The following is a 9,006-nucleotide window of genomic DNA, read 5'->3' on the forward strand; positions in this document are numbered from 1 at the left end:
TGGCTATGAAAGCACGATAAACACAGGTGGGAATCTCATCAGCCTGTTGGTTGGTTCACTGTCCATCTGGCGCCCCCTCTTGTAGGAGCCTTTATCACATCACCCAGGGCTGACCCATCTCAGGATCACAGCTGATTTTCCACAGGTGGCACCACTTGCTGGTGACATGAAGGAACCATGTTAGCCACCTCCCAAACTCTGAGGCTTCTCCTGGGAGGAGCCTGCAGACACCCAGTCCAGCCTCTGCACAATGATGCTCCTCAGTGTCACTCCCGGCTTGCTGCCCTGGCCTCTAGCTATGGCCAGAACCTCGCTGAATTGTCGATAAATGTCCCCCATGCACCACGTCTAAGCTTGGGGTCCAGAGGTGACCATGGTTCTTATTTACTTCCCATCGATGGACTGTTTGATCTTCATGTAATCGTGTTGGCAGGAAGGCCAGTACCACCCTCTTGAGGCCTCCCCGAGCCGCCTCTGTCTATAACTGTCCTAGCGCCCCAGGGGATCGGGTCTGAAGCCTGGCACTCAGACACGAGGATGACAGCTGGAGAGACAGGTATCCACTCCTGCTGTGGCTTCTGCTGAGGCTCGATGTGGCCATACAAATGGATCCCACAGGCCCTGACTTCACTTGACTCGCTGCAGGGATGCTCCCACACTGCCCCGTTCCCCCCCAGAGACAGAGGGCTTTCTGCTTGTTCCCGAAGGCCCCACCCCCGAGGGGGCACTGGGTCCAGTGGAGCGTCCAGCCTGGTTCCCCGCCAGCCCTTAGGGCTTTGGTGGGGCCTGGAACATCAACTACCCTCCCCTTAGGGGCCCGTTTGTCCTTTCCAGCCAACAGACCTAGGTCATAAGCACTTTAACTCACCTGAGGGTGTTTTCCTCACTTCAGGGGCAGTGAGGACGGGGCTTCTTCACACTCCAAGTGCCCCAGGTCTGGATGCAGACAGTCTGGCTCTCCCCCAAGTCCTGCAGTTCCCGGCCACACCTGCTGCTGGTCACAGTCTGTGCTGTGTTCTCTTCCAGGACAAGGGGTGCACTCTGACCCCCGCCCTGCCCCCACCAGCGGTGGCAGAGGCGGCGGACAGGCAGGTGAGCTGGGGCCTGAGACCATGCCCGCAGATCAGTGCCCCAGAGGCCGCTGGTGACTAGAGGGGCCACGGGGCAGAAGGCAGCATGGGATGGGAGGAGGAGGAAGGTTCAGGATAAGGAGATGAAAGGGGGAACGGATAGCACTGTGAGGGCCTCGGCCATGAAAGGGAAGAGAAATCACAGTGACAGCTGGAGCGGTGTCGGCGTTAAAAGCTGCGGGCTGTTTTATTTAATTTTATTAATTACCAATATATATTGACAGATTTCTTATTTTATTAAAGATTATGTTCCATGTCATATAACAGGATAGAGTATGTTATTATTTATTAAATAATACATAATAGAAGATATACTAGCATATTATCTTCTGTTTATTTATTAGCAGATAGTATATAATACATATGTAGGTGTTTATACACATAATATATAATTCATGCATCTATATAATATATAACCCATAACAAATAATGTAAGATTATGATTAATATATAATATAACAAGATTACATAACAATAATGATGTAATATTACCCATTGTATGTCTTGGTTCATGACACATTCTCATCTTAGGTGCCTGTCAGAGGTATTTATGTATTAAAATTAATACTATAAGACACAGTTATGAACCTATCACCCAGCATCATAACAGGAATATTGACAGAGACATACTGTGTCCTCTTTCCCTATCCTGTTCTTGGCCTCTTCTCATAGGAAATAACCATCATCCTGACTCCTGGCTTACCCTTCTCTTGTGTTATTTTCACACACACAATATTTAAGATCAGTTAAAACAAATGAACTGCAGGTACATGCAATGAAATGGATGAATCATACACTCTATGTTAAATTGAAAAAGTAAGCCCTAGAAGGTGGCCTATAGTGTGCTATGCTTTTAACTGTGTATATATATGACAACTAAACTCACTAAATTAAGAACAACTACAGCTAGAGTCCAGGTGGGAGAGAGACAGATAAAATTTGAGGTGAGCAGGTTTGCTGCAGGTGAGCGAGATCCTTTCCAGTAACATGTCATTCTCTCTGAAGCAGGAGGCAAGGCCATCTGCTGGGAGTCAGGGAAGAGACAGAGGGAAGCTTCAAGGTGTGCAGAGAGCAGAGAACGTTAACACCACTGAGTGATAAGTGGGGAAATGTGCTCACTAGAGAAATCCTGGAGGATTGCCTGGCAGCGGCAACATGGTGGGAATTGATTTGTAGTCTTAGAAACCTGTGCTGGGAGAGCCTGCTGCCTGCAGGCTCAGAACAAGTAGAGCTGGGTGAACCGAGATGGAAGTCGGCCTGGTGAGGAACTGAAAAAGTCAAGGCTCAAGGGGGTTTTGTCTCTCATAAAGAGAGTGCTGACTGTGGATGCAGAGCTGGAAGGTGGGGAAGTGGAAGTAAGAGGAACGAGGACAGGCAGGAAAGCAGAGTCAGTGCATGATGCCCCAGTGAGGGTGAAGGAGTGCCAGGGAGGCTGGTGGAGAAGCAGCTTGACGGCTAGAGGTGGGCACTTAAAGGAGAGGGCATGGAACTTGGGTGGAGACACGCCCGGGTATGAGCCCGGGGGTAGGGTGAATGGGGGGTGGCTGGCTCAGGCTGACGGAGAAGAAGACCCTAAAATGACCACACTGGGTGGAGGAGGGAGAATGAATTTTGACGTCTTGATGGTAGGAGGGGAGGCAATACAGAGCTGGTGGTCCAGGTGTTCCTGACTGAGGCAGATGAGCAGGGAGGCCAGGGTGGCAGGCACTGATAGGAAAGGATCCGTGTTTTCCAGGTGCTCCCACGAGGGGAGGAGCAATCATCTGAAGGTGGAAAGTGAGCACAAGGAGGCCAACCCAGGCTCCTGGTCAAACTGGGGTTGTGAGGGGGCAAAGTGTCAACTCCAGAGATGGTTACCCAGGAAGCAGGGACCACGGGTGAAGTGAGGGGACACTCAGAGAAGAGAGGAAGAAGAGTCTTCTGGGTGTAGGGGGAAGAGAGGCCCCAGGACAAAGGAGCACAGGGGCACAGTGATGAGGATGGACTGGCTCTATGGTGACACTGAAGGGATGGCTGAATCTTTGTCCTGAGGGCTTAGGTTGGGGGGACTACTGGCCTCATGAGGATCCCCTCTCAGCAGCTTGGAAAGACGCTCCCGCTCCTGAGGTCTGTGTGGCCACCACTGTTCCCGGAGGGGCCCTGCCTCCATCTTTTCTTATCAGACTTTCCTGCCCAGCCCCCGACTGCCAGCGAGGGAGCCTGGGCCTCGAAGCTGCTTCCCGTGGAGGGACACAGGCTCCTCGGAGAAGCAGGCTGATCTTAATTTTCTCCGTAACCCAGAGCCTAGCAAAGCGCCAGCCCATGTGTGGGCCATGTAGGGGCTCGGATACTTACCAAACTAACTCAAAGCAGTAGAATAGCAGAGCCAGAGGAAGTGATCACTGAGCCCACAGATTTCACTGCCCACACCCCCATTCTACAGATGAGGAATCCGAGACCAAGCGGTGAAGCAGCCTTGGCCAAGGTCACGCTGCTCTTAAATGCTGGCCTGTGTCGGGCATGCCAAGTGATGTGCTGCAGTGAAGGGGCTGAGAGGGGGCTCTGGGGCCAGACATCTTGGGTTCAATTCCCAGCTCTGCCATTTATTAGCCGTGTGATTAATTAATGTCCTTACCTTTAAAGTGGAACTCATAGTGGTGCGAACTCATTGGGTTGTCATGAACACAGCGTTCATGGAACAGCAGGACAGAGTTCTGTAAGGGTTTGCTATTGCTTTGGTTACTATTATTATCACCAATTGAACCCTGAAATGAAGAACAAAGGCAGCAAGAATTTTTATTTTAAAGGATTTTAAAATTCTCTGATGAATGCTTCATTTCATCTATTCAAGTTTGCATTTGACACTTATTAACAACTACACAATGGATGACTTTTGAGGCTCTCTTGCTTCATGTCTTTAATTCTCACTAATGACACAGGCTATTTAACAGGCAGCAGTTTCTTTTCCAGGAAGAGGGACAAAAGGTTAAAATATCTCAGTGCCTCTCGGTACCCAGTGAGTTGGTTGTGACCTGTCAACCCAGCTTTGGGGAAGTGCCCGCTCCCCCTGGGCTCGCTGAGCTGCCCCGCAGCCTCCGGGGGCGCCGTACCCCCACACGAATCCAGTCTCTTTGTTCCTATCTTTGTTTCATATCCCTCAAGGACTGCCCATGCCCCAGGGCCCCATCTGCCCCGCCAGCCTCGCCTGCTGGAATCCAGGACACTATCCTGGGTCTCAACCATCCTCTGTTCATATGACCGCCCCACTACTCTACATTTTGTCCTACAAGTGTGGGCTCCTGTGGCTCGCCACACAGCAGGGGTCTCCCAGTCCTCCACCTTGGGTAACTGCATTGTCCTGCACAGTGCCTAGCGAACCCGTGTGGAGGCAGGAAGAATACAGAACAACAGGTGCTCAAAGGGGCTGACTTTCCCACTGCAGGGGCCCTAGAGAGCGTCCTCCCGGCAGGTTATTCACAGGCGCTGAAGCTGTGGAATCTCGATCTCACCAATTTAAAGGGCACCATCACTAATTACACAAGCAATCATTTCTTCAGTAGCAAAAGGAGAAAAGACTTTGTTCCCCACCTCCAACTTTTTTCCTCCACCTTCAGATGTTTCTCATCTCTGGACTAGGGTAGAAAGCAACTCACAGAATATTATTTTTCAATGTTTTTTCCCACTCTGAAGATTGCTTTCCCAGAACCGATGAAGGCTAGAATGGACTTAGCTTTCCTGGACTGAGTATTCAGAGGCCTGGGGTGGGAAGGGGAGGGGAGAGGGGAGAAAACTCAGCAATATTGAACCTAACAGAGACATTACAATGTTCTATTCTAAACAGAAAGGAAGCAGGGTGCTGTAGAAACAGGAAAACCATAGTTGGAAATGCAATAACGAGTTACAAGAGAATAAACATAAAGATGTAAAAATGAAAAAGGACATCAAAATAAAAAAAGGTGGGAATGGGAGAGGGGAACAAGAAAATATAGATTTTTTTCTTACTTTTTTTTCTTCATTATTCTTAGGATGTGTTGGAGCCTAAGCGATTATCAGTCTAAAGAAAATAGATATAGTAATGGGTTGATATATTTGAAGAATAAGGTAACCACAAATCAAAAGCATACAATACAGTCACAAAAAAACCAAAAAGAAACAAACTCAAAATGGCTTAAAGACTTAAATATTAGACAAGACACTACAAACTTCTCTCAAGAAAACATAGGCAAAACATTATTTGACATACATCTCAGCAATGGTTTCCTAGGGCAATCTAAGCAACCCAAGCAACAGAAATAAAAGCCAAAATAAATAAATGAGACCTAATTAAACTTATAAACTTTTGCACAGCAATAGAAACCATAAGTAAAACAAAAAGACAACTTATGGAATGGGAGAAAATATTTGCAAAAGATGAGACTGACATTGGCTTAATTTCTAGACTATATAAATTGTTCATACAACTTAATAAGAGAAAAATAAACAACCAAATCCAAAAATGGGCAGAACAGCTAAACAAGCAATTCTCCAATGAAGACACACAAATGGCCAATAGGCATATAAAAAAATGCTCAGTATCGCTCAATTATCAGAGAATTGCAGCTCAAAACTACAATGTTATCATCTCACACCAGTCAGAATGGCCATCATTCAAAAGTCCACAAACCATAAATGCCGGAGAGGCTGTGGAGAAAAGGAAACCCTCCTACATTGTTGGTGGGAATGTAGTTTGGTGCAGCCACTGTGGAAAACAGTATGGAGATTCCTCAAAAGACAAAAAAAAAAAAAAAAAAAAAGACTTATCACCTAGTCCAGCAATCCTGCTCCTGGGCATATATCCAGAGGGAACCTTCATTCCAAAAGATACCTTCACCCCAATGTTCACAGGAGCACTCTTTACAATGGCCAAGACATAGAAGCAAACTAAACGTCCACTGACAGATGACTGGATAAAGATGTGGTATTTAGATATAACAGAATATTACTCAGTCATAACAAAGAAGGAAATAAAGCCATTTACAGCAACTTGGATGGAACTGGAGATTATCTCACTAAGTGAAATAAGTCAGACAAAGTCAAATATCATATGATATCATTTATATGTGGAATTTTAAAAAAAATGATACAAATGAACTTATTTATAAAACAAAAACAGACTCACAGACTTGTAAAACAAACTTAGGAGTTTGGGATTAACAGATACAAATTACTATATGTAAAACAGACAAACGACAAGGATTCACTGTAGAACACAGGGAACAGTATTCAGTATCTTGCAACCTATAATGGAAAAGAACCTGAAAAAGAATAGACTATGTATATTTACAACTTAATCACTATGCTGTATACCTGAAACTAACAAAACAGCACAGGGAGTGAGTCCTTCTGGGACAAGGCCTCTGTGGCAGTGGCCTCCTTGTCACCGCTCCATCTCACCAGGAGGCCAGGGTTTTCAGAGGTGAGCGGACATAGAGCTCATACACTTCAAATTGATTTCCCGAAAAAACTATGGAAAAACCAAATTCACCTGCAGTGTGGGAAACATGAGCAGGGCCCCTAAGCAGACCGACAAACCCAAAGTAAGATGGCCCGTTGTTCAGATCGGAACCAGAACAACGACCACCTGGCCCCAGTTAAATTACCACCTCACCTGCAATGAACTGCTCGTACTCAATGTCAGGGATGTTTCTGTTGAGACTTGGGAGGTCAAAGGAGTCGGACCAGGGATCGGGGCTCTGCCAGTGGTAGAGGTGGCCCCAAGGGAATAGCACCAGTACCGGCTCCTCCATCTTCAGCAGGGTCTTCAGGAGGAAGGCAATGTGGATGCAGACGTTCCTACGGAGGCTGAATCCCTCTGGAGGGTTGACGTCACACAGAAGGTACCTGGCTGGGAGCAAAGGAGAGCGGGTCATCAGGGCCAGGCCTCTGCACAGGAATCCCGGCTTAGATAGAACAGATACAACGGGAATCCCTGCACAGCCCATGGCCTACAATCCAGACACATTCAGCAGCTTCTGGTTTGTAAAGTGGAGGCACTGCCCACCCATCTCCATGTGGCCAATTACTTCAAGTCCGGGAGCAGTAGTGGAAGACATCTTGGCATCCGTCTAACACCAAGCACCTGACTAGCACCTGAGCACCCGTTCTCCAGGGGCTCTCAAACTTCTTGTTCTACAGAACCCTATACACTCTTAACAATTACTGAGAACTCCAAAAGGCTGCTATTTATGTGAGTTAAATCTATCAATATTTCCTGTGTTAGAAGTTAAATAAGAAGTTAGAAAAAGTGTATGAATTCACTTAAAAATATTAACAATCTACTGTATGTTACCATTAATACTCTTAAACAAAATATAATTCTATTTTTCAAAAGAAAAATCATTAGTGAGAAGAATAGCAGTGATTTTAATTTCTGCAAATCTCTTTTGGACTGGTGAGAGCTGAATTCTCCTATCTGCCTCTGCGTTCCCTGTTTTGTGATATCACAGGCCAGGTTTTCCCTGGAAAACCCCTCAGGAACTCGGGAGAGCAAGAGTGTGCAAAAGGCAGGTGACATCCCGGCGTTTCTATGAAAATGGTTTTGCACCTCAGGGGCCTTGGATACACTTTGATAACTGCTGCCCTATCCAAGGCGAGACTCTTCTACACAAGAGCAAGGCAAGGGTCCTGGATTCTGTAATGAGTTACCGCCACCACACCCCTCCCTTTTCTGTGTGTTTCTCACAAACTCCATTACTGCAGATGAGGATGTAATCCTCAGCTGGGGCCTCTAATCCCAGAAGTCTGCTAACTTCAAGAGAGAGGGTCCCATCTACCATCCCTACACCCCGCATAGTTTATTTTGAGTCAAGCCCTAGATAACTACTTATCGGCACAGACCCTTGTGTCTTATTCCTGAGGTTGACTGAAGGAACCAACATCTGGATGGAACTGAAATTTCCCTGCAGATAAACAAGGCTGATAAACCACATCATTCCAACATCTGACTCTGGGGCTCTTCAAAACCCGGGTAAGGACCCGCTTCATCTAAGAGGGGTCCTCCGCCTGCCCGTCCCGGTGGGTTCTGGGAGGCCGCGGCCACCAAGGGCTACCCAGACTCGCGGCCCCAGCCCCAGGGCCTGAGGGGGAGGAAAGCTTGAGTCTGTGCCCAAGCCCTGTCCCGCCCCGCCCCAACACACTCCCCGGCACCACAGCCCTCCCCGGCCACCACCCCAACACCGATCCCACCCTGGTTCATGTCCACCGGCCCCGCCGACGGCGCGGATGTACGTTTACCATCTGTGAGACGCCGCCCCAGACAAGATGTCGGCCGCCTACTGACCAGGCCAGAACTAGTCGCCTGGCCGAGCAAGCCGCCATCCCCAGCAGCAAGCACCGCCATGGTCCCGGGCAGCTGCACACTTCCGGAGCCCGCTGCCCGCCCCAGAAGCTCAGGCCGGCCCGCGCGGAGCGCGGCGCCTGTAACCATGGCAACGCCGCAGGGCCATCCTCTATCGCTTTCTTCGAGTGTCTTCCCGAGTCTAGATGTGCTAGGGCAGAACTTGCGGAGCCAATGGGAGCCAGGGCGCGGCCAGGACGGAGGTAGGGGAGGCTTATGGGGCAGCCGGGTGGGGCCGCTCGGAAGTCCTGACCTGCAGGTGGCGCCGGGCGGAGGCTGGGGCGGTGCTGCCACCAGTGGGCGGGGCAGTGGGGCAGCGGGGCAGCGAGATGGGGACACCCTCACCTGTCCCTGTGTGGGGATCAGCCTGGGCTCCGTGGCCTCCGCTTGCACCGGACGTGGACCCAGGCTACCAGTGGGCAAGATAGAGGACTGAGCCCAGGCACGCACGGCTGGCCAGGTAGGGCACCTGAAGTGCAGATCCGCCAGGCCCGCTGCCGGCCTTGAATACTCGCTGCTAGG

General features: G+C 49.0%; 1 long non-coding RNA gene across 1 annotated transcript; it reads right to left on the reverse strand.

The window, feature by feature from the left end:
• Nucleotides 1-3,510: 3,510 nt before the first annotated feature.
• Nucleotides 3,511-8,514, reverse strand: LOC141575448 (uncharacterized). Its single transcript, XR_012503036.1, has 3 exons — nt 8,382-8,514; nt 6,757-6,989; nt 3,511-3,874 (listed from the first exon to the last, which is right to left on the reverse strand). It is a non-coding gene; the product is annotated as an uncharacterized LOC141575448 (long non-coding RNA).
• Between the last annotated feature and the right edge of the window lie 492 nt (nt 8,515-9,006).

Source organism: Camelus bactrianus, chromosome 3, assembly GCF_048773025.1.
Source record: "Camelus bactrianus isolate YW-2024 breed Bactrian camel chromosome 3, ASM4877302v1, whole genome shotgun sequence".
Classification (NCBI taxonomy): Eukaryota; Metazoa; Chordata; class Mammalia; order Artiodactyla; family Camelidae; genus Camelus; species Camelus bactrianus.